The sequence below is a fragment of the Rattus norvegicus genome, chromosome 12 (genome assembly GCF_036323735.1).
Source record: "Rattus norvegicus strain BN/NHsdMcwi chromosome 12, GRCr8, whole genome shotgun sequence".
Lineage (NCBI taxonomy): Eukaryota > Metazoa > Chordata > Mammalia > Rodentia > Muridae > Rattus > Rattus norvegicus.
In genome coordinates, this window is record NC_086030.1 from 10,096,618 (window position 1) to 10,123,183 (window position 26,566).

At 46.4% G+C, this 26,566-nt stretch overlaps 1 long non-coding RNA gene across 2 annotated transcripts in view; it reads right to left on the minus strand.

Moving 5' to 3' along the window:
* Positions 1 to 2,872: 2,872 nt before the first annotated feature.
* Positions 2,873 to 26,566, minus strand: part of LOC108352409 (uncharacterized) — a 36,988-nt gene continuing 13,294 nt past the window's right edge. The window contains exon 3 of one of the 2 annotated variants that reach the window (XR_005491685.2): positions 2,873 to 3,160. This is a non-coding gene — a long non-coding RNA (uncharacterized LOC108352409). Of the gene's footprint in view, positions 3,161 to 6,115; positions 6,433 to 26,566 lie in introns of those variants that run through there. The other variant, XR_001840617.3, reaches the window with a different exon arrangement.

Consider the following 26,566-nt stretch of genomic DNA (forward strand, 5'->3'; position numbering starts at 1 on the left):
TTCAAACCTTTTCATCATAGAGAAGTCTTCTGTCTCAAAAAAAAATTAGCAATAAAAATACTCCTAGTCTTACAAATCTGACTCTTCAATGTGACCTTCTTACCATGGGAGGGGGAAAGATGACTCAAAATCATGCATGAATTCAAACAATGATGTGTCCTTTCATTGGCTTCAACAGTATCCTAATGTCATCAAAAAGCCACTGAAGGCAGTGGAGATTGGCTAGATGGGGGACACACAGACCCCTGCTCCTGATCCACAGAACCATGCAGAGAGAGCAGAAGCATTCTACTGTGTCCACAGCTCAAACACACACACACACACACACACACACACACACACACACACACACACACACACTTGGATCAACAAACAATACAGCCACTCTATTGCTTCCACAGCTAAAGGGAGCAGCAAAAAATGGTGGCTTCAGAAACTCCTGCCACACCAGATTTCAGCACGCTGCCGTGAGCTGTGGGCTTCAGCTGAGTGTGTACAGAATTGAGCCCCAAGAGCGTAGGTAGCTAAACTAAACAGACTGTCTGAGTTGTAGTTAATCTCACAGCTAAGCATGGAGCAGAGTCTGCCTGGATGGGTCCTTAGGGTGGCATCATCCAGGAAGAGTGAATTATATGAGTACAGAAGCAAGGGTTGCATGGGATTTGTAGTGCAAACTGGACAGATCAGAAGAGGTAGGAGAGGGCTCTACAAAGGCAGAATCAGTCCATGAGTCCCCAGGAAGAAGTGGGCTTTGAGAACCCTTCAGGCTTAGCTACCGAGATCAGGGAAAAACACAGTGTCGTCGCTGAATAGCTATGAATGCCTTCAGTTTCCCCTAAAGGCTCTCAACTTGTGGAAGTGGCCAAGCCTAGACAGAAGACCGTTAGGCACTATCAAGGATGCCTTCAAATAAGTAGGACACTGTAGGATGATGTCATACAGGTGAAGACAGGCACAAGATAGAAATGAGGCTTGTCATTGGACAAGAAGGAAGGATGGGCGGGAGAAAAGTTTTAGGAGGGGGAGGCGACTGGAGTGAAGGAAAAGCAGCTGAGAGAACATGGAGGCGGATGTTAAGATTCTTCTCCGCACCTTTACAGATTGTTGTGAATGTTCTTAAGGGATGGATGTGTACAGGGCGTTGTGTGTCTTGGTGGGCAGTTATATCTTATCAATTGGTTGTCAGTTAATTGTGTGGATGTATTGTACATTGAGCATTTAACACACAGATCTGGTTGTTGGGTTCTGGTTTGCTGAGTAATGGTTTCACTGGGTGCTGGGAGTGTGAACAGAGTTTGTGACAGGAAGCCGTGCTAGTCTATAGAATGTTTGGGGCTAGCACGGTGTGGGGCCACGCTAGCATGGCCCTCGGATCGCTATGTAAGTCTCAGGCGTGGTAACAACCGCCAAGGGGACGGTGTGTGAAATCGGTAACAGAGAAACAGCTAGAGCGCGTGGATCCTCAGGAGTGGGAACTCGCAGGAACCAGGACGAGTGGCATCATTAATAATTTAACAGCAACAGGGCACGCGCAACCCAGGAAGTAACCGGAGTATTTCCCTAGCTCCATTTCTACAGCTCACAATAGGACCCATCTGTCATTCGCCTAGTCTCCCAACTGTAATTAAAATGGACGCACACGTGCACAAATGCATTCAGTGGCCTGTGAGTAAGAATGGGCTAAGGGAGGGCAGCACGGTGCTTCTGCAAACAACAGCCTCTCAGGCGAAAAGACAGGAGATATTGGGAAATGACAAAATTTAACATCATCCTCAAACAACGAAAAGGGGGGCCGTACCTCCTTTCGGGCCCCTATAAAATTCGCTAGACTGGGATGTCTTTGAAGAGCCTGCTACACAGATACATCATAGAAGCCTGTTATGTAGAGGGCAGCTAGAGACCTTGGCTAAATCAACTGAGTTTTAGCCTCAGTAGCCACAGCTGTGGGAGAGATGTTGTTCTGAACCTCAGCGGGCTGGATGCCTTCTAGCTTTGAGAGTTCCCAAGGAGAAGAAAGAATCCTACAGCAGGTCCAGGCAGTGGTCCAGGCCATGCAAACATCTGTGGAGATGGAGGGGGTCATGTGGACTTCACGTACAACAAATCCTAATGGGAGAGTCTTCACATTGATCCCCAAGACAGTGGAGATGTCGGGGAGAGAGCAACAGTGCAACCGGCTTCTAAATCTGCAGGAAAGATGGACCCCAAATCTGGACACAGTCATGGAAAGATGATGGGACCCAAATCTGGACAGAGTCACGGAATTTGCTATGACGGCCATTGTGAGCTGGCTTGTCCGCCAAGGCAGGACATACAAAAGGTCCAGAAACAATCAATTTTATGAGAGAAGTAAGACAGAATGTAGCATGGGCACAGGACCAAGAATCCCCACTCTGAAAGCACAGCTGAAGGGTCCGAGCTCAGTCCCCAGGCAGTGTGGGGGCTTCCTCCCCTTCCTGCCTACGCCAAACATAGCTTTCCTGACTTCGCTGTGCTCGAGTTACTTCATGGTGCGTCCTGGAGCAGCCTCTCTATAATTTAGCTATTTCTACATTTGTTTTGTTTCTTGGTGCTGCCTAGCCCCTGCCATTGCATTTTTAAAACTACAGAATTTCTGTTTGAAAAAAAAAATGGAGTATGCACGTAGGGCGTGTGCACAACTTGCAATATGATCCGGTGCCCCCAGAGGAAGGGAAATGATCCTGGATGCTTTAGTGCTTCCAGACTTAGAACGTCCATGTTTGTCTATGGCGAAGAGTTTTCCCTGGGCGAGGGACAGAGACTCTGTCCAAAATACCATCCCACTTCCTGTCATGTGGCGCCTCCTTTCTCTGAGGCCATCTCCTCTCTGTCATTGTGTCAGGTCTTAAAACTGGCTCAGGGATGGAAGGACGAAGGGAGATAACTTTCTGTTCGGGGCGGTCACTCTCAGATCCTGGTTGTCCATGTTTGATTTCATTCAGGTGGAGCAGGACGTTCTTGAGCAGCCGTCCATCTCTGACCTTGAGAGTTCGTGATGTACTAACTCTAGACGGCTCTCCCAGCTGTCTCTGCTGCCACCCAGACTTGCCATCTGTCAATGTGCTTACCTGTTTCTAATGATGATGCACCCCCTTCAGTTGTTACAAGATCCCCCACGGACCAGGCATCACCAGGAATCCTATTGAAATACAGAAATATAACTTTCCCCAGAACCCCAATCTGCATTTTAACAATGGCTTCTAGTGATTTTTATGCACCCTAAGTCTCAGAAGCCTGCAGTGCCTCCAATCGTAACTCACGCCTCAGACTTAGCCTTGTAGACCAAAACAATAATGCTTTCTCTGGCCCTAAGCTACTGTTTTAAAATAATGCTATCCTGGCATTATAATACCAACCAATAACATCTATCAGGGTGAACTTAAAACCCTTACCTTGATAGCATTGCCAGAATTGGGAAAAATCCATTAGCAAAATTAAGGATTTATTTAACCCAGTCACACAGATTTATATGATATGATTCCAAATGAGAGAAAGTATGGAGGAGAAGAAAATTGGATATAGCTTACTATAGCCAGATAGATTTAAATCACAAGGACTAACACACAATGGCTTTTGATATCAACTGAACTTCTTTTGATCAGGAGTCTTAGTTGCTCTTAAGGAAATTAACGAGGCATTAAGATCAGGCATGAGAAGAAGGCGACAGAAACAATTCGAAGTATTTAATCAGCACGTGTGCACGCGTCACTCACACAGCTTGGACCTGGCTTGCACCCCTGCACTCTTGGCCAACGTTATGTCTTACGAGTTGTTTATTGTCAAGGGACGCAAGGCTACAACCATTCTGAGATTAATATCATTGTGGCACACTGCCTAGAAAGGAAACATGGAGCTGTCTGGTCCGGACAGCTCTCACAGCAACGTGTGAATTCTATCCTCTTGTCCCATTGGTGACTTGAGTAAGTCTGAATGGCTAGGACAATATTTAATTGCCTGCCCATTGGCTTGCGCTTAGGTTTTCGAGCCCAAGTTAACCAGTGGCTATCCCACCCCGGAGGTTATCTTTGTCATATAAATCTGAGTAATGAAGTTTCACAGACATGGGACCTGCCCATCAGTACACCCCACTCTTGGATATGCTGGAGCTCCAGAAGTGGGTAGCAATGTATTGATGTTCTCCGAGAAGTGCATGCAGTACACTGTGAAGAGAGAGAAACTGAAACAAACTCTGGGAAGGGATGCTGGAAGGCAACAACGGTATCCGGTTCAGTGTCATCTCATGACGACTTCCCCGGACTCACGGACACCTAGACAGCTGGTAAAACATTATCTCCGGAGAGGCCTGGACGCTTGCCTCCTAAAGAAGCCATGACTGGTGAGCCGTGGGGTGGGCAGGGGTAACTCAATCCTTTGAGGGCCCAGATAGAACAAAAAGATGGGGGAAGCGTGAGTGGTCTTGCTAGACCTGGGCAATTCTTCCATTCAATGAAATCAGAGCTTCTGTCTCTACTGCTGTTGGTCTCTGGGATTCAGTCCACTGGCCCCTTACAGTCTCAGACTCAGTTGAATTTTACCTGTGAATTCCCTGGGCCTCCAATTTGGAGACATCAGACCGTGGTATTTCTTAGTCCTTATGACCGCGTGACTTAGAAAACGGACTACATACCTTCCCTATGCTCGTTGCTGGTTAGGCTTTTTGAGGTTTTTCCCCCTCGATTTTGACTTTTTCCTCTCTGTCATTTTATCCTATCATCGAGTGCATCTGGCAACATTGTTTCAGTTATCGTGCTATAAACTCCAAACTGTCTCTTCGTTTCCTTTCCTTAAAATCCCCATTTCCTTACAGATGTTTATTGCCTGGCAAATGTTGCTTTGATACTTTTCTTTAACTCCCTGTATATGGTTTCTTTTAGTTCTCTGAATATACGTGTAGTCATTCATTTAAAATATTTTTCTTGTAAGTCTAAGCTTCTCTGGGAATGGCTTCAAGTGATACATTTCCCCCCTTGTGTAGATGCATTTTCTTCCTGAATTTCTTTGCACGATGTGTGGCGTGTGTGTGTGTGTGTGTGTGTGTGTGTGTGTGTGTGTGTGTGTGTGTCTGTGTGTCTGTGTGTGCATGTTTGCATATGTAAACGAGCATTTAACAAACTTGGGATGTCACACCTTCCTGTCCTGAGGTTTCCTGTCACTGCTGGTGGTTTGCGTGGAAATCATTCTTCAAAGTCTCTTTTCTGGTGGCCACTGGGATCTCTATTCCATTGGCTGGATGATCAGGTAATAATTCCAAAGGCAACTCCTAACATGTTTCACCTTACCTGCCTACACTGGGGACTGTGCACACCGCAGCAGGTGTTACTGTATTCATTGGGGACTGTCCACACTGCAGCAGGCATTGCTGTACACACTGGGGACTGTCCACACCACAGCAGGATTTACTGTACACACTGGGGACTGTCCACACTGCAGCAGGTTTTACTGTACACACTGGGGACTGTCCACACTGCAGCAGGCGTTGCTGTACACACTGGGGACTGTCCACACTGCAGCAGGTGTTACTGTACACACTGGGGACTGTCCACACTGCAGCAGGTGTTACTGTACACACTGGGGACTGTCTACACTGCAGCAGGTGTTACTGTACACACTGGGGACTGTCCACACTGCAGCAGGCGTTGCTGTACACACTGGGGACTGTCCACACCACAGCCGGTATTTCAGGACTCCATCCAGACATCACTTACTGCCTGCCCAAAGTCTCAAAGTCATCCAGAGGTGAGACACTGTGGTCTCCTGAGGTTTCCCCTCAGACTGTTTACAGCCCTGCACATGGACATGGTTTTCTGCATCCCCATGAATGTGTCAGAGTTTTTCAAAGCTCACAGTGACTGTGTCATCCTAATTTTTCCTCTTAAGATCTGATCCAGGGCTAGAAGGATGGCTCAGTGACTGAGAGTGCTTCTCCTCCTTCAGAGGAGCAAATCTAGTTCCCAGCATCCGTGCCGGGGCTCACACACCCCTGTGTCTCCAGCTTTGTGAGATCCAGCACTTTCTTTTGGCCCCTACAGGCACCTCCATTTATGTGCACATACCCACACATAGACAAACACACACAGAACTGAATTTTTTTTTTTTTTAAAGAAAGAGGTAACCAGTCTGTTCTTCCTTCCAAATGCCTTTTCCCCCTCAGGCGCCTGCGATTGTTTTTGAAAAATGCCTCAGGTGTGAAATAGTTTGCACAGAACCAATTCTGAGTGAGATCAAATAAAGGCAGCCAAGAAAAGAACTTGGAAGCGAGCTGCCACTCAGGTCAAGTAGAGACAGTCCTCTGGGACATGGCTTTGGGGAAGTTCAGCTCCGTTCTGTGCTTTCTTGTGGTTGAGAGTTGAATGGTTTCTTTCAGCTACCTCAGTTTGGCTTTCAAGGCTACAGGAAGCAGGCAAAAAGCCGCTGGAATGAAAATGAAAGGAGGAAATGAAAAACCAGGAGGCTCGCCGCCTGCTTACTAACATCCACATTTGAGCGACTCCACCACTTCTGATAGCTTTTGCAGTGCTTTGATTAATGACACTCTGGGAAAAGTAGATTTTGCTGCTTTTGTGAGCATTCTAGTTGCTTTTCTAGAGCACCAACTCTTCCTAAGTTCTCCTCCCGCTATCCCAGATGCTGGTTCCATTAACCTGGTGGCAAGAAAACGAACTCGAAAGCCACCCTCAATTCACACTTCAAGCGCTCTGGTTGCTTTCTCAATTATCTCTATAATTTATTTATTAGCTTTGAAAATGGAGATCATCTCCATTCTTGTTTGCACTTCCAATAAAGAACTTTCCTTCAAGGCTAGGTTAGAAGGAACCGGAGGCCGGCATGTGGAGCACATTATGTCCAGACGCCCTCTAAGGGCTGGGAACGGACTGAGATCACTTCATGGGGAGTGGAACCTTGGCTTAGACAGCACTGTTGTGTCATGGAGAAAAGTTGGAGCTTTATTGGAATAAAGCAGTCAGTATTAGAGGAGGAGGGGGGAAGAGGAGGAGGAGGAGAGGGGGAAGAGGAGGAGGAGGAGAGGGGGAAGGAGGAGGAGGAGGAGGAGGGGGGAGAGAGGAGGAGGAGGAGGAGAGGGGGAAGGAGGAGGAGGATGAGGAGGAGGGGGGGAGAAGAAGAAGAAGACACAGAGACAGAGAAAGAGAAAAAAGAAAGGAAGGAACAAAAAGTTGTATTTAGGAAACCCACATGCTGGGGTTTTGTCTTTTACTGTTGTAATGCTAAGGGCTGGCCCCCAAGACCTGTATCTGTAAGTAGCCCCCGGGACCCTGCCCCCGACTTAATTCTGGTTGGTGAATAAAGATGCCAACAGCCAATAATTGGGCAGAAGAGAGCTAGGCGATTGTTCATTTATACATCCTGATCATAGAACATCTTTCTGCAAGCGTTCTGATAATAAAGTCTTGGCTTAATTTTGCGTGAAGAATAAAACAGCTTTGTTCATCACCAGCTCATTAGCTTTGATCTTCTAGTGTCTTAAGAGCCACAGTGGGTACCTACTTTAGTTCCCATCCATTTTTTCCTGTGAAGGTTTAGAACCCAGTTAGTACTGTGTACCACCACAGGCCCTAAGTTCTCAAGCCTGCCTGTTCCTCCTGGGTTTCACCCCAGTAGGAACCTTCTCCCAGTCACACAGTCATAAAGCTCCACACACCAGGGTATTAGCAGAACCTGCCTCAGAGAATGTTCTCTTCTTATGGCCAATAGCATGTGTTTTTGTGCAGTCAGGAGCCCCTAAAACTGAGGACAGGAGATTATCACCTTAATTTTGTTTTCTCTTGCTGTGCTAAAGCAGCTGAAGGGAGAGAAGGTCTGTTGGACTCATGCATCATGGTTACGTGCATCATGGCCAGGGAGGTCACAGCAGTAGGGGCTTGGGAGAACTCATCACAGTCACCATCAAGGGCAGAGAGTAGTAGATAAACTCACGCACGCTGCTCAGACAGCTACTTCCACTATTAAGCAATCTGGGATCCTCTGCACTGGGAATGGCGCCGCCCACAGTGGATGGGTCTTCCTACTAATTGAGATACACAAGCTAATCTAACCTAGACAAGCCTCACTGGTAGAACTCCTAGGTAGCTCTAGGCTCTGACAAGTTGGCAAAGCCAAGCAGCAAAGCTGTTCTTCCTGGGCTGAGAGAGCAGCTGTGAGCAGGTAGAGGGAAACTCCCATCAGCACCTAGCTCAACACCTACGCTCAGTCCTGTTGTAAGTTAACCACTCACACCCCTAGTGACAACTCCTCCTTGTACATGAGAATCCACCTCCTTCCTACTCAAGGACGTGATTTCTAAAATGCTCCCCTTTCGTCCCCATAGAACGTTCCATAATTTTTCCTACTTAAAAGGCAGAACTGTCTCTCACTCTCACATGGGCCCCCAAAGAGCACTTCATTTCTTTGCTTCATTTCTTTAAAGTGCAGTGAGTTTTACAGCCCATTTAGACTCACTGTTCTCGTTCTACTCTCTCGTGCTCTCCTGAACCCTCTTCAGCCAAGCCCAATCTTAGTCTTCCTCATACCTGGCCACATGTGGCTGTCTTTCCTGTAGCTAGTAGACATTGTCTCTTCTTTGACCCACTTCTTACGTTTCCTTTCCATAGTTACCGCAATTCTGACTCAGTCTCTCTGACCTTTCCCTGCCCCGCAAACCCTTAACGTTGGAATGTCCAACACTTTAGTCCTCACTCCCCTCCAAGCCCTCAACCAGCTAATCCATCCAATCACAAGATAATTGCAACCAGTCACGCAAACATTTAGGGTCTAAAATGGACTGATGACTCCCGGTTTATTTCTTCAGCCCAGACCTTTCCTTGAACTTCATATCCATATATCTGACTAATTGTTTGACATCTCTATTTGGACATCTAATAAATGTCTCCAACTCATGCTCAGAATTTATCTTTTCTCATCCTCCCCCATTACGGTATCTGCTCCCCCCACAGACCTTGGCGTCTCAAAAAAGTCCATCCTGCTGACTGCTTAGAACCCGGAGCCATCTTTGTCGCCAGTCTCTCCCCACAGCATATCTTGACAGCTCAGCCTCCAGAGTACATCCAGAATCTTGTGCTGAGCTCTGCCCATGCCACACCCAAAGCTGCTGTCCTGCTTCACCTGGACTACTGCTGCCATCCTCTGCCTGACCCCCCTGATTTCTCCTCATGCTCTTTTTGCAATTTAGTCTTAACCCAGAATCCAGAGCAATCTCGTTGGAACCCAAGATAGATACAGTCCATCTCGGTACAAAGTTTCCAATGCCTGTCCATCCGATACAAAGTAAACCCCAGCATCCTTACGTTGTCTATCAGCCTTTATGGATTTGATTCCCTTTCTTTTCCTACCTTATCTCCTGCTACTCTCCTCTGTGCATCCTCAACTCTAACTTGGTTGATTTCCTTGTGCCAAGCATGCTTCCACCTCAGGACATTCGCGTCTGCTGCTGCTGCTGCTGCTGCTGCTGCTGCTGCTGCTGCTGCTGCTACCTGCAAGTCCATCCTCCCCTTGAGGTGTCTGGCTCCTCCTCTTTCTCCAGTCTTTGTTCAACTGCAGTCTTCCCAGCCAGTGCTTCCCTGAGCCTTTTTTTTTCTTTTTCTTTTTTTTCCCCTTTTTTTCTTTATTAACTTGAGTATTTCTTATTTACATTTCGAATGTTATTCCCTTTCCCAGTTTCCGGGCCAACATCCCCCTAACCCCTTCTCCTCCCCTTCTATATGGGTGTTCCCCTCCCCATCCTCCCCCCATTGCCGCCCTCCTCCCAACAATCACGTTCACTGGGGGTTCAGTCTTGGCAGGACCAAGGGCCTCCCCTTCCACTGGTGCTCTTACTAGGATATTCATTGCTACCTATGAGGTTGGAGTCCAGGGTCAGTCCATGTATAGTCTTTAGGTAGTGGCTTAGTCCCTGGAAGCTCTGGTTGCTTGGCATTGTTGTACATATGGGGTCTCGAGCCCCTTCAAGCTCTTCCAGTTCTTTCTCTGATTCCTTCAACGGGGGTCCTATTCTCAGTTCAGTGGTTTGCTGCTGGCATTCGCCTCTGTATTTGCTGTATTCTGGCTGTTTCTCTCAGGAGCGATCTACATCCGGCTCCTGTCGGTCTGCACTTCTTTGCTTCATCCATCTTGTCTAATTGGGTGGCTGTATATGTATGGGCCACATGTGGGGCAGGCTCTGAATGGGTGTTCCTTCTGTGTCTGTTTTAATCTTTGCCTCCCTATTCCCTGCCAAGGGTATTCTTGTTCCCCTTTTAGAGAAGGAGTGAAGCATTCACATTTTGATCATCCGTCTTGAGTTTCATGTGTTCTAGGTATCTAGGGTAATTCAAGCATTTGGGCTAATAGCCACTTATCAATGAGTGCATACATGTGTGTTTTTCTGTGATTGGGTTACCTCACTCAGGATGATATTTTCCAGTTCCAACCATTTGCCTATGAATTTCATAAAGTCTTTGTTTTTGATGGCTGAGTAATATTCCATTGTGTAGATGTACCACATTTTTTGTATCCATTCCTCTGTTGAAGGGCATCTGGGTTCTTTCCAGCTTCTGGCTATTATAAATAAGGCTGCGATGGGCATAGTGGAGCACGTGTCTTTGTTATATGTTGGGGCATCTTTTGGGTATATGCCCAAGAGAGGTATAGCTGGGTCCTCAGGTAGTTCAATGTCCAATTTTCTGAGGAACCTCCAGACTGATTTCCAGAATGGTTGTACCAGTCTGCAATCCCACCAACAATGATTCTCTTTCTCCACATCCTCACCAGCATTTGCTGTCACCTGAGTTTTTGATCTTAGCCGTTCTCATTTTATTCAAAACTTGGGACATCCTCCTGAGCCACCGACATACTTCGATCTGCTAATTTTACTCTAATTTTCTGAAGTACTTTATGATTAGACAGATGACTGATAGCAAGGTAGGTAGGTAGATAGAAATAGATAGATTTTAGATAAGTGATAGATGGATGGATGAGAGATTAGGACCTAGATACAAAGCATCGTAAGTATCTAGAATCGTTCAAGGCACACAGCGTTATCCATTAGATGCTGGGTGAGTGAAGGTGAATGCATGCCTGGACAGTTGTAATACTAGACAGGGAGAAGCAGAATTCTCTCCAGAAGGAAGCACACTCTAGCCTATGAGTGAAGGTTTTCACTTAGGTCTGAAAGGTCAGAATGGGATGTGACTTAGAAGCAGGAAGTAGGCGAGAAGACAAACCGTGTGGGGATCACAGAGCCAGCAGACAGTGAGCTGAGGGCACCGCAGCAGATGGAGCAGTAAGATTGAGTTCAGAGTAGCAACTATAAGTGTACAATAGGGTGATGCCAAACATTACCAGGGACTCAAGAGTCTGATTGTATCAAAATGCCATGAATGTGCTCAACAGACCCAGCCAAAGAGAGGGGAGAGCAGAAACAGTTTGCCAGCATTTTATTAGGAGGAAAATGTGGGGAGGAATAGGAGTGGTTAAAAAAGGGAGGGGATCGAAGGAGGACCACTAACGTGAATGGAGTCTTGAAAGGATGACACAGAAATGTTTTGAATGACAATGACTGAGAATCCTGCAAGCTTTACAAACATTTCAAGTTTCCTGGAAGCTTACTGCATCCTGAGAAGTCAGCCATACTGTAACACCTTCTAACCAACGTTCTCATAATCGAGGATAAAAGCCAACGGGCTTAATAACTTGAGACAAAAGAAATCAACGTCCAATTCAACGTTCTTTGTAACTAGGACACGGGAATAAAAGTTAAGTATTTGTAAATTTAGAAAATGGGAGCGACTACTGCTAAGATTTATTTCTGAAAGATCTGATGAATTATTTGCTTCAAAACCTGGGGAAATGATTCTTCAACAGTCCAGAAAACAAAAAACAGATGGGTAGACAAGAATATGCAAATGATTTAGATAACTTCTAATAGGTTTTATGTGCATAAAATTATGACGGTGGTGAAAAAGGTTTGCGAACCCATTCATAATTCCAATCTCATAACACATACACTCAACTTGACCCGTGTTTGTGGCATGTCATTGAAAATTTCTAAGGCTCTTAACATAACTCCCATTTTAAGTGGCCTGCTACCTTGGTAGCTTTGAAGGTGGATGAATATTTTTTTCTTGAAGGCAGACAGATTTCTTTTTTTTTTTTTTTTTTTTTTTTTTCGGAGCTGGGGATCGAACCCAGGGCCTTGCGCTTCTTAGGCAAGCGCTCTACCGCTGAGCTAAATCCCCAACCCCAGATTTCTTTTTCTTCTGCCTGCTATCACACTGCTTCTGATTCTGTGACAAACATGTCAGCTGTCCATTACTATGACAAAGTACTTGATATAAACAACTTCTGCATTGCTCTGATAAAAGACCATGACAGAAAGCAACTTACAAAAGAAAGAGTTTATTTGGGCTTATAGGTCCAGGGGGACAAAAGGCCAGCATGATGGGTAGACATGGTAGCAAGCTACAGGCGTGGTAACAGGAGCAGAAATGCAAACCCACATATTCAAATGGAACCTCAAAGCAGAGAGACAGAGTTGGAAATGGGGTAAGGGTCTATGATCCCAAAGCCCTCCACCAACGGACGATCAAATACTGAGGTTTACAGGGGACGTTGTCATCCACACCACAGGAGGAAAGATTTGCTGTTCCTCACAGTTCCAGAGGTTCCATGTTTGCTTGACTCCGTCTTTGTGGGCTTGGGGCAAAGTGGGACACAGCAAGGAGGACCCCATCAAAGCAAGAGCGAGAGAGGGCGGAGTCACGGCTCCAACAAGACGTTCACACGCATGCCCAAATGACCCCTGTTCTCTCACCTGGCTTCCTAAATCCCGCTATCTCCCAGTAGTGTCTTTAAGTGGAGTCTAAGTCACGTGATCCATAGGGAGACACTGAAGATACAAGCTATAACAAAGTATGAGCTGTTCCTCCAACCCCTGATACCTGGAGCTCTCAAAACCAAAGACTGGGATCAGTGAGGGGGCTTTCCTTGTAGATGTCTTTGTTCTCAAAGGCCAGAACCTCGAGCTGTCTACTGTTCATTGACTAGAAATGGCTGCTTCATATATTTTATTAAAATTTAAAATTATATGGTCAAAGGATAAATTATGAACTACTCCCTTGTGGCAAGTGCTAAGTCCTAACTCATTATTTTTTTTTATCTTAACATTTCCTTTCGTGGCTACCGTGATACATGATAACACGACAGGTTATTAATCTCCTTCGAAGCACTGTATGGCTGCATTCATACAAGTTTTAATTGGAAGTATTTTTCTGTTAATTTGAAGCTTTTCTGTTTTCATTATTTATTGGAGTTACTTATAATTGTATTTTCTTTTATATCTAAATTTGAACTTTTTATGCGTTTGAATATTTTACCTGCTGATTTGTCTAACACCACATGTGTTCGATGTCTGTGGAGGTTAGAAGAGGGCATCAGATCCCCTGGATCTGGAGTTACAGATGATTGTGAGCCATCATATGGGTGCTGGGTATTGAACCCAGGTCCTCTGTAAAAGCTACCAATGCTGTTCTCTGCTGGGCCATCTCTCCAGCCCCTACTCATTTACAATTGTGTTTGATAAAAGACAGGTTCATGAACTTCATAATCAAAGGTGGTGGTCGATCGTCACTGTCAACTTGATGGATTTAAAATGGCCCAGGAGATTGTCAAAGCGTACCTGTGTGTGGGCCTGTGAGGGCATTTCCCCGGAGTGATAGCTGATGGAGGAGTCACACCTTGTGCATGGTGGCACTGTCCCATGGAATGGGGCGCCACACGGAATAAAAGAGAGAAGGAAAGGTGGTTGCAATCTGTTTTTTTTTTTCCTTCCTTTGTCCTGATTGGCCGGGAGTGAATAATTTCCCTCTTCACACCCTCCCACTGCTATGACGTCATGCCGGAAGTACAGGGAAAGAGCATCTCAGCATTGAACCCCTGAGACCAAAAGCAGAAGTAAATCCTCTCCTTCAAGTTGTGTTTGTCAGACATATAGTCAGGGCCACGTGAAGAGGAACCAACAGCACGTGCCCTGGGGGGCGGTGGGCGGGGAGGGCAGCCCTAGGAGGCCGGGAGGGTAGTGGTACAAGAATTGACTAAGGGGGGCTGGGGATTTAGCTCAGTGGTAGAGCGCTTACCTAGGAAGCACAAGGCCCTGGGTTCGGTCCCCAGCTCCGAAAAAAAAAAAGAACCAAAAAAAAGAATTGACTAAGGAAGGGTGAGTCAAGGGGCTTGAAATTCATAGAAGAGACTTGAAGGAAAAAGATCAGCCTTTTTAGCCACACTGGGTCATACAAGCTACACCTGCTATACCCATGTGGGACAAACCCGGGCTTCTGAAACTGAATAAGTATAAGCTGTGGAAGCTTGTAGGAACTTTGAAAAACAAACATTCGGGTGAACAGTATTAAAGGTATTTGAGAATGACAGAGGAGCAAACAGCTTATTTAAAGAGATGGTGACTTAACGCGAAGAAAGATTAAACGCCATCTAAACGCAGGGAGCTCAAAGGCCATCCATGGGTCAGACTGACTCAGTCAGTTCTTCCCCAAAGATGAAGGATAGAGAAAAGATTTTCAAGGTAGTAAGAGAAAAGAAAGACACGTCCTCTTATTCTGTGCATGTGTGCATTTGCACATGTGTGCATGTGTATATACGCACATGCGCGTGTACACAAACACACACACACACACACAGAGAGAGAGAGAGAGAGAGAGAGAGAGAGAGAGAGAGAGAGAGATCCCAAATCGCCTGACAGAGAGCAGAAGAGGAGATTCTCACAGAACTGAAAAAGAAAAAACCTCCCAACCCAGAGTACAGCACAGGGCACTGGTGTCGTCTAGACATGGAGTGGAGATCAGGGTGCTCCCCGTAAATGGAAGTTGGATGTTTCTGCATCAGACCTTTCCCGTAAGACACGCTGGAGATCTCCACGTGTAAGACGTGTTGGACCGAAGATGTGAGGGAGTAAGAGGACAACATGGCCGATACAAGACTCACTAGCAAGAGGGAAATACAGACAAATTCAGGTCATATACCTAAAGATAGAACGATAAACTCTAAAACTTCTTGAAGAACTCAAAGGGAGAAAGTCTAAGGATGTGGGGGGATTTTTAGGGCATAGAATCCATTGCAAATGACACTTTAAGGATGGATGCATAGAATACACATTAGCCATAACCCCACAGACTGCCCAATACAGTACAAGCTATGGTCCTCGGTCAGCTATAATAAACCAGTATTGGCTCACATGCTGTAATCACGTACCGAAGCATCACAAAACTTAATAATCCAAGAACCTGGTAGGGGCTGTGTGTGACAGGGTATGTGAGAATTCCCCACACTTCCTATTCATTTCTCCCACAAACCTAAAACCCTTCTATGAATAAATTCTATTAATAATTCTAAAAGAACCCCAGAGCAACCCATCAAACATCCCCCCTAACCCCGGCCTCCCAGCATGCATTTCTAACAAGTTCCAGATTTCACTATGTCCTGTTCTTGCTATAGTCTCCTTAGTTTTAAACCTTAAAACTCAGTGCAGGTTCCCCAGATAGCTTTCCCCCTGATATAAATTTTATTGTTTCAAGTTCTGTATTGACTAACACTTAAATAGGGGCGTTCTTCCTGGGATAATCTTACTGTGGTTACAGGTCCCTTTTAGTTAGGCTTTTGTAAATGAGGTCTTTGGTAAAAAGAAATAGAGAGGCTATGACTTAAAGCTCTGAATCTATTGGATTGGGGAACTTGAGGTTATAATTCTCCGATGTGCAGGTGAAATAATTTAAGCCTCCTCTTTGAGGTGAGACACCATAAAATCAGAAATACGAGCATCCCTTGAAGAAGGGAGTCATGTTTTAGTGTGTCTTATGAAGTCTTCGATATGCAGGCAGTATGTTTGGGAGAGGATGCTGGGTTGTAAATCCTTCTGGATTCAGGGTAGAATTCAGGACTGAAGGCCTAGGGGATACAATCCTGAGCTCTGGTCCCTAATTTCAGTGAAGAAGCCATGTGGGAAACATTCACACTCGTCTTTCAGAAGTGTTCGCTTCCTTCCACTCAACCAAACCAGACACAGCTTCTGATGGCAGACAGTTCCCCGGCAAGACCTTAACTGTAGGTAGGACCACTGGCATTAGCGCAGTGTTGCTTAGAAAAAAGGTTGCAAACAGCTACAAGCACCTGAAAGCTAGGGGTGGCTCCTTAATTGTACTTTTCGGTAATACTTTGTCTTAGAATCAAGAAACTGTGTCTGATTTTCTCTGTATCTGAACTGTTTGTTTCACATCCATAACAACGAAGGTTAAAGCCTAGGTCGAAGGTCGGAAACCCTCTCCCTCTCCCTTGCACATGGTCCTTATTTCCGACGCCATCATTTCTGCCACTAATCTGTTTGTCAGACACCTGGGAGCACTGCTGTCTTTCTCCAGTTCTCCTCGTGTGGTGTTTAGGGTCCTCTTCTGAGTCTCTGGAGACTGAAGACTCGTGCATTGAGTCTGCGGGGACTCATGCTTTGGTCTGACCTTTATTACTAAGGACTTTCATTCTCAGAGACCAGTGCTAGCCGACAGGCCAAAGGTGGGGGCCCTTTTGCCTGGAGAGGTACTAAGATGTCAGGAGTAAAAAAGCCGGACCAAGTAGGATTTCAAGAGTTCCAGATTCCAAAAGAAGATGCAGACCCTGAGATGCATCGCTGGCACGGTCCCATGGCATTCTGGGTAGCCATGGTATCAGCGCCCTAGGTTGCTCCAGTCGGCCATATTGGCCCACTAAGACTCCACTTCTTAGCCTAGTGTCAAGCCGGCAATAAATGCCCAATTCAAGTTAATTGTTATTCATTTGTTTGTCAAGCAAGCAACAGAAGGGACTGGTGAATTTCTTTAGTCTCCTGCCCTTGATCTCAGGAGAATAGGTAAACATTGTCTCTGGAGAAATGTGGGCCGCGATGCTTGCGGACTGAATTCTGCTCCCCCTAATTGTGAGTCCACAAGTTCCAGGTCTTAAAAATGTGACTGCTTTTGGAGTGTTAAGGCTTTTAAAGGAATAACCAAGCTGATGAAGGTTTGCTTAGTACAAGACACCCGTGACCCTTGTGGAAAGAGGAGGAGAGGACACACGTGCAAATTCTGTTAGCAATGCTTATTACACTTGTAGGGGTGACAAGAAAGAGGGCAGGGGGTGTTTCCTTTCCTGTGGGCACAGAAATAAACTAGAAGCACTACTGGAAGTCAGCCAGTGTGTGTGTGTGTGTGTGTGTGTGTGTGTGTGTGTGTGTGTGTGTGTGTGAATATGTGTGGCGGGGGGGAGGGGGTTGTGTGTGCGCACGCGTCTGTTGGGGCAGGAAGGCCTGATTTCTAAAGATTAAAATCATACAAAATCTCCTCGCTATCACTCTTACAGAGTGTCCCTCAGCGTGTCCAGGGACTTGCAGAACTAAGGGGCCTTTCTGAGGCACATGGTTCTCTGAGTTATAGAGCTGAGCCTTTCATACTGCAGTATTTATTTATTATAGAATGGTGTGTTCTTCCACTCCCTTTAGAAAAGACAGGAACTGGGTTCTTCTGTAATCGATTTCAACCCACTGATGCCACGCGAATCTGCTGTTTAGACGATGCACTTTGACGACCCAGCCTCACGACCTCTACACCGAAGTCTGCATATGGATTGGAGAGGGAACTGGCAGGTTAGGTCAGCTGTAATTTCCTCCGCGGGCTCTGCCTCAGTTTCTGCCTCCAGGTTCCAGTCCTGAGTCCCTGCCCTGATTTACCTGATGACATATTGTAACCTCCAAGCCGAGTGAATCGTTTCATCCCCAAGTTGCTATTGGTCAGGGTTTGATCACAGCCACATAGAGTTAACTAGGACACCATACGGAAGCTTTGCTACTTTGTTTTGATGCCGGATTTATATTGCCTCAGTAGATGCATGCATTTTTTAATTGTTAATGTATCACCTTTTACCTTCAGCTCAGGGTCTCCCTTTACATGGAAACCCTCCTAAATAATTTACATCCTCACAGATCGTCCTATTCTGTGAGTCTGAGAGAAAGTTTCATCTCTACAACATTCCCTGTATTAAAAATATTGATTCGCACAGCCGGCACAGTTTCGTGCCTAATGCATATTAAACAGTACGTCTTCCCAACCACATTAGCGGCAGTTCCAGGGCAGGCAAAGGGTACCCCACAGGGTCCCATGGAGTAGAAGAGAAATTAAACGTGCCTCATTAATAATTATCCCATGATTAATTGCTGTGGCATTGCTTCACCAATCAATAAGTAGCCTGTATCTGGAATCAGGGCTGAGCTCCCCGGCTGTAGGTCAGTTGGCATGTTGGAAAGGAAAGGTAAGTAGGACTGATCTCGATGAGCCACGGCTGAGCTGCCGCTGGACACAGCCCTGTGTGCTCTGTACTGAGCAGAAGGGGAGGGACAGAAGTCGTGTGGGGTGAAGAGAATTCATAAAACAAAGGCTGGAGCTGGCCGCAGCCCACGAGCATCCTGCTTGCTTTGGAATAGACAAGGGTCCACATCGGACTTGGTCCTTTCTTCCACTCTTTCATGTGGAAACCACAGAACGCTTTCCAGATGAATCTCCCTGGATTCATTTGTACATATTCTTGGTTTTCGGTGGTTTCTTCAATCTTCCTGCAAGGAATTTGTTTTTCTGGTTGTGAATGAAGCTTACAATATTTGTGTGTGTATGGTATGTGTGTGTGTGTGTGTGTGTGTGTGTGTGTGTTAGATGTTTCCTTTGGGGGATTAAAAAAGAAAAAAGACTCTCTCAGCAATAGTACACAGCTCCGAGCATTCTTTTCCTAACTATGTTGTACGATGTTCACAGTCGGCCCTCACAGCCTTAGATTCAAGTAAACAGCTCAGAAGAAAAATGGTGTCTGCCCCGAGCTCCTCCAGGCCTCTTCAATCTCGTCGATGTTTCCTAAGATGCAGAGCGGAACAAATGAGTGTCGTCTTCACACTGGGTGTCACGAGTCCTCTTGAAATGATTTAACACACGTGGGAGCACCTGTGTGCTCTGTGAAGACAGCACACTGTTTTCTGAAGGAGCCTCGACCACATGAGGGTTTGAATATTTAGTGACAGAGGGGCTTTTGCTGAAACCAATCCCTGCCAATACTGAGGGACCACGACACACAGGACAGCAACAAATTCACAAAACTCGGGTGTCTCAAATGTCCTTTCTTGAGATTAGAATTCCAGCAACTCAGGAAAATGGAATAGATACAGAAGAGCAGGGAAGTATAACATGACAGTGCACACACACACACACACGGACACACACACGGACACACACACACGGACACACACTCATATGTACACACACACACACACGGACACACACACGGACACACACTCATGTACACACACACACAGGGACACGCACAACTGACACATACATACACAGACACACACACACAATTGACACATACACATACACACTCACACACAACTGACACATACACACAGACACACATACACGAGTACACACACTCATGTATTCACACACAGAGACACACACAGAGACACGCACAACTGACACACACACAGACACACACACAACTGACACATATACACACAGACACACAGACACACACACACTCACACACAATTCACACACACACACACACACACACACGGATTTACTCTTACTAACTAAAATCATTTCACATGCCCAATATTCCTTTCACCCCCAACAGTGATACTGTAGATGGTTACCTGACCCAAGGACGGTGACAGCAGTTATCAGATGGGACAGTGACGGTGTGGCTAGCAGAGGTTCCCCTGACTCTGGGTAGAAGTAAGAGATGTCATCTCTTTCCTTTCTCCCCATGACCAGTAACATTTAAATGAGTTTCAGCTGCGATAAAATTAGAACTCTCCAGAGTGGCAGGACAAGTGCTTTCCACATCTAAAGATGCTAACTGCGGCTGTGATAGAAACCACTGGTGGATGAAATATTGAGAGACAGAGCAGGCAAAACTGGAACTCAGAGGGATCTGCGCACAGCTGCCCAACAGCAGACCCCCCGCCCCCGCAACACCCAGAGTGCACTTCTGTTCCGCTAAACACTAGCAGTGAAAACCTGCGTGGCCCAGGCTTCCCCTTTGCAAAAGAGTCCAGGAGTGGGCTTTGAAGCCCCTACCCCCACCCGGAGCATGTAGATCTGAAGGACAGTCCCCGTGTACTCTGATCCATTTTCCCTGCATCTGATCATTTCTTGGTTCATATTCCTGAACCCGGAGACAAACGCAGGGTGAATTTAAAAGAAAAAGTTTCTCGGTTCCCCTTTACTGTGGCGAAGGTAAGGAGACACTTGGGTAGCCTCTAGATGCCTTGACAACATGTGTAGCCAGGGTTATACAGAGAAGCCCTGTTTAAAAAAACAAACAAACAAATAAACAAAAAAAAACAACCAAACAACCAAACAACCAACTGAACCAAAGGGAAACATGGAGGGGATTCAGGACAGACTGTTGATACCTTCCCCACACCAGAGGAGAACATGAAACAGGCAAAAATGTAAGGAGAAAAGTACTTAGACAGAATGGAGGATAAACTTCCTGGTGTTTCAGGATAAACAGTGTCTAGAAATACACTACAACGAAGACTGATTTTGCAGCTGAAATCTGGGGCCATACGAACTTCCAGACAATTGTAACCCGGCAGACGGTGAGGAGGATGCAGTGTTAAAATACTGAATTTCAGGAGCAGGACTAAAATGCTGTTTATCACTGGATTTTTTTTTAAGTGTGTTACAATTTAAGGTTAACCATCAGTACACTGGAAAGGAAGCATTTGACCCCTAGGTAAAAGATTCATCAACAAGGATTAATCAGCAGAAGACAGAAAAGAGGGAGGGCGAGTTAGAAAACACAGTGAGAAGAACTTACAGGCTGCAGGGGCTTCTGGGTCAAGCATTTGCTAAGTCCCAGGCTTGACTTCTGGGACCCGAAATAAAAATTTTATACACAGAATAGAGAAGTGCCTAATGTGTTAGTTGGTCATGAGCTTTTCTTCAAATAAAGCAAGGGCCTCAGCACTACCCACTGCCAGTCCTCACATCTATAAAATGGGGATAAGAGAGCCAGGGCCAGGATTAAGTATGGTAGGGAGGGTTTCCAACATATTGTGCACTGCTTAATGACCATATAAGCAAAGAATGAAATAGGAAAAGATCTGTTCAAATATTGTTCTCGTTTGTTTTCTATGGCTGGGATAGAAACCATGACCTAAACCACTTGGGGAGGGAGGGTTTATTCGACCTATACTTCTCCATCCATATTGTCTGTCACTGAAGGAAGCCAGGGCAGGAACTCAAGACAGGAACCCAAGACAGGAACCCAGAGGCAGGAGCTGAGACAGAGGCCATGGAGGAGCGTTGCTTATGGGTTTGCCTTACAAACCCTGCTTTCTTACAGCAAGCCCAGGGGTCACTCTTACCACAGTGGGCTGGGCCCTCCTCTAACAATCCCAACCAGGAACATGCCCCACCGATGTGCCCACAGGATATCCATGCTAATCTGCTGGAGGCGGTTCCTCGATGAGATTCCCTCTTCCGGGATTCGCCTAGGTTTGTGTCTAGTCGGCAAAACACTAATGAGCACAAATGAAAGGAAGAGCCAGAAGCAGGACAGAAGGACAGCAGGACAGCAGGACAGAGTCGGAAGCCAGCGTGACAGAGCCTGAGAGTCACTGTTCCCAAGGACGCTGTCCGCACTACCGAATGGCTGATGTGTCACGTGTTGTGTGGGGCCTCCCTCCATCTTAGGCTTAGAAGCCATCTTAGAGTAAAGACACCAGGTTCACTCCGGCTTATGATTAAGCCCCTGTTTCTCAAGGATTGGGGTGTGTGTCACCTATGTCCTTCACAACAATGTTTCTGGACTGTCTGTTCCAGGCCCGGCAATCATGTCTTCCTTTCAAGGGGTTGATTATAACCGTCTTGCAACCCTACCTTTCTTTCAAAGGGTTATTTGACCAGCTATGACTGCTTTGTTATGACACCTGTTGCTATTACGTGCACACACACACACACACACACACACACGCGCGCATGCATACACACACACGCATGCATACACACACATGCTCACTCCCACACATAATATGCAACACACGCACACACACTTGCACATGCACACACACTCATACACACACAATACACAACACACATGCACACATACTCACACAATACACAACACACACACACACACACACACACACACACACACACACACCACGCAGCCCTCAAACTCATAACAACAATTAGTTGGATAAGTCAGTAAATTTTAGATTAGGAAGAAAAAAATCTAATGTTTAGTCGATTTCTTAAATACAACAGAAATTGCCCCAAGATAAGAACTTCAGTTTTTAATAATTAAATGTAATAGAACGACCCACTTTTTTTAATGTAAGGCCGTCAAGTTCAATGGCTAGCCTTAGACAGAAATATAATGGCAAATGTGAACACAGTGGGCTTAAAATATCCACAAAGGGGGGCTGGGGATTTAGCTCAGTGGTAGAGCACTTACCTAGGAAGCACAAGGCCCTGGGTTCGGTCCCCAGCTCCGAAAAAAAAAGAACCAAAAAAAAAAAAAAATCCACAAATGGGACAACCCAATCGACGGGAGCAGTCTGACCTTGCCTGGCTGTGATTTCTATGACTCCTAAGGGACACATCTCATTCCAAGGTCCACCAGGACGGTCAGAAGAATTCTCATCTGTGCAGTCACGGCTCAGCTCTCAGCTCTGCTCCTTCTCAAGAGAACGAATGCTCCACAGCTCCGACCAGCTGACTTCACGGGAGGAACGGCTGCCACAAATATGGGCTCAAGTTGGCATATACTTACTTAATCCTTAATTAAAAATATTTATGTGTACATGTGTGTGACAGAATCATACACATCCATGCACACCACATGCATGTAGTGCCCATGGAGCCCAGGAATGGACATCAGATCCTCTGCAACTGGACTTACAGATGGTTCGCTCTCACCTGGCTGCTGGGAACCAAACCCAGGTCCTCCAGAAGAGCAGTCAGTGCTGTTAACTGCCGAGCCATCTCTCCAGTCCCGTGCCTTTGATGTCTCCCCTTCCGATACTGCATCACTGCCCCTCACAATTTTTAATATAAACCCCCAGCCGTCTTTGCTGCATTTGGAGATGAGTGTGGGTTTGCTCCTGTTAGGGCAGCATTGCACAAAATGTCTTAATGCATCAACGGCTGCCTTACTTGGCTTCTCTTTGATGCACACTAGTTATGGGTAGATCAAAGTTCTGTTTTAGGAAATATCGTGGACATGTCATATTTCAGACCTGGCTGGGGAGTGAATTCTGCTGCGTTTCCTTCCATAGCCCTACTGTGTAGTAAACCAGCTGCCTCTGTGTGCTTTTTTAATGATTGCAATCAGAGAAAAGGGAGCAGGATTGATGTGACACTCACCAAATAGTCAGAGGACTTTTAAAGCAAAGAATCAACGGGCCCTCATTCTAAACTCAGTGGTTCATGGACCACTTGGGGCCGAATCAGATATTCATGGTGACCAGCAAATGCCCGGATGCGATTTTTTTTTCCAGTAAGTTCTAGTCACTCCTTGTGAACTCCAAACTGTCTTTGGAAATGCATGGCCTACTTTCGTCTCAGAGAGTCTGGTGGCTGTAATAGCACCGTCCGCACGAGAGGAAAATTACGAAAGTTAAATCAAGTGGCGAAGATTTAATTTGAAAAGTATAGGAGAAAGAAAGGGTAAAAAATCTTTATAAGGACCCCGAAGGAGCACACCAGCTTAAAGGCAAACAGCATTTGACTTTCTGGAAAGAGACGTTCATTGTACTGGATTATAATTCAATTTCTACATTTCCACACACTCTAATTTCCCCCCTGTAATAGTCAAATAAAATTAAAGAATGAAAAGGAAGGCCATTTTCCACTTTCTATAGCAAAGGTAAATGCTAGCATGCGTGGAGATTCAAGTTGGAACCTGATGTGAATTTGGCCAACAGGCACTTCTATAATTGTACTATGGGTTCTGTTCGGATTTGTTTTTTTAATTCAGGTGAAGTCAAAGTGCTTTTGCCTGGCGGCTGGAGAAAAACTAACGCCATTCTCCGGTGTGCTTTCCAGGAAGTGTTTCTGGTCGGTTTGTCTCCACCCTGCCATTCCTGAGAAGAGTCGATAGCAAAGAAAACAAGTCAGGTTCTGGGCAGCCACAGAGCAGTAAGCCAGAGGCAGGCACTCTTATGAGTCACACTGCAAGGTTCAGAAAGCGTTTCCTGGGTGAGAGATGTGGTACCTCTGAATCTGCCTCAGCCATGCAGACGCAGAGTCCACAGGCCTTGTATCTCAGGCACAAATATCCACCCAGATACTACACACCCCTGCAGCCCATTATTTGGGGGTTTCTATCCGACCTTAGATCATTTAGTCCCGAAGTATAAGAGACAAAACTTTCATATTTATCATAAGCCTTAGGTAGCACTAGAGCTGGGCGGATCAATCCTCTATGCTATTATGTCTACTTCCCTGTCGGTCACCCTGAGATCTGACCCGCCATGTTCTGCCCAGGCCACTCCCACTGCAAATCCTTATGGCCCACACTCATGATCGACCTACCTCAGGGTGCCTTCTTCCTCCTTTCTCTCCCTATGGTCCCTGCCTCGGACCAAGCCTGGGGAACTGAAGCCCCGCCTACCTCTCTTCTGCCCAGCTACAGGCTGTAGGCGTCTTTATTAATCAATTTCAGATAACTTCGGGGGCAAGGTTTATACAACAAAAGCTGGCGTGCATGAGGATCGATTAGCTGGTCTTGAAGCCATCAGACCTTGGGACAGAGAACTTAGCATCTGAGTACGAGCAGCCGCGGAGCAACGCCATTAAACCTGATGCCTCCTTCCGTGACCCAAAGCTGCCATGGTGGTCCTTGTAACCCCATCACCGGGCACCTTGTCTGACACATGGCAGATAGAAAAGCCATCATCATCAGTAGGCGAAAAGTTAGCTCACAGGCAGGGCCTTGTGGCCCTGAGTTCAGACCTCTGCGTGTCCCCTTGGAATTAGTTCTATTCTGGGTCTCGTGTCTCTCACCAGGCAGAGCTCAAGGGGGTGAGGCATTGATTCTGACTACTTCCTAAGCTACTCCTTTCAAGCACAGTGAAGCCTCTCTCAGTCCATACCTCCCAGGTATGTTTGCGGCTCTGCATGAAGGACATTTGGGATCCGAGAATGTCTTTGTCCTCAGGAAGAACCACGGACGCAGCCTGCCCAGAGAACAGCAACTGTCGGAGGTTCTCCCGGTGGGACAATCTGAGAAGCTGGAAACAGACAGAAGATGCTGCCTGCGGGGGGGAAATGCTTGCAGAAGTTGGACATCCGGAGGATCTGCGCACAGTGTAAGAGAACCATGAAGCTCCTGAAGTCCTCAGCTTGCAACCGGGACAAGCAGCACTATGTCTATGTCTCGGAGTGGAGTTCCCCGAGATAAAGGAAACATCCCTCCCGCTCTGGCCTCTTTCCTGCTAGCCAGCTTCCTGTGTCCATGGTGAGAATCCGAGATAAGTCATCTTTAAGCGGGGCAAGAGACTTATTTGGGAACGTGCTCTCAGAGCACGTACGGTTTGAGTCCGTGGTCTCTGGAGCCTTTGAAGCTTTGGCGGCACATCCCAGCGGGAGCTGCTAGCAAGCCAAGAACTAGAGTCAGAGTCCCAGTTCCCCTTGAAGGGCGTGGTCCCGGTGATGTAACTTCAGGATGAAAGCCTTTGACAGACACATACGATCCAGACTACAGCCGTTGCCCTCCTTCGGGCCTTTCAAGGCGGAAATCTCAAACTGTTCGGTGCTCTCTGGACTTCAGCAGGTAAGTAACAGAGCAGAGCAAAGCTGCTACTGCCAATCTTAGAACAACGTTAGAAACGGCTCCAGGTTCAAACAGACAAATAATCCCGTGTATGCAAGATGCTGGGGGAAAGAAAGACCCCACGCCATCTAGTCCTGTGTGCCCGCGGGGTAACTAAACGTTGGGAAGCTGTCTTAGGGTGAAAATAGTCAAACATATAAGGCGTGGGAATCACAACTAAAAGGCACGCCACTGTGACATCGACGAATCACAGGCTGGGGGCAAAACAATCCGCACGGAAATTAAACCATCCGACCCCCTGACGGCTGAGGAGACCAAGCACGAGCTGAGCCGTGTTTTACATGCTTATAACTGAGGGGTGTCTGCCCAAAGTCACCCCAGGGAGGTTACATTCCCATCCGACTCCTCTGGCAGAGATGAATTCAGAGTTCAGCGGGCACTGATCCAAATCCACACACATAAGTTATCGTCCTATTTCCTATCAACAACAAGAATTAGCATGAATTCGTTTTGACTATGTTCGCCATTTTAAGTGGCGTATGTGTGCTGTGGACTAGAGTTTCAGCAAGATGGAAGAAATGAATTTGAGGGCCCAGGAGAGAGCGCGCGGTAGTTAGGAGCACTGGCTGCTCTTGCAGAGAGGGCCGGGTTCAATTCCCAGCACCCACGTGGTGGCTCACAACTCCCT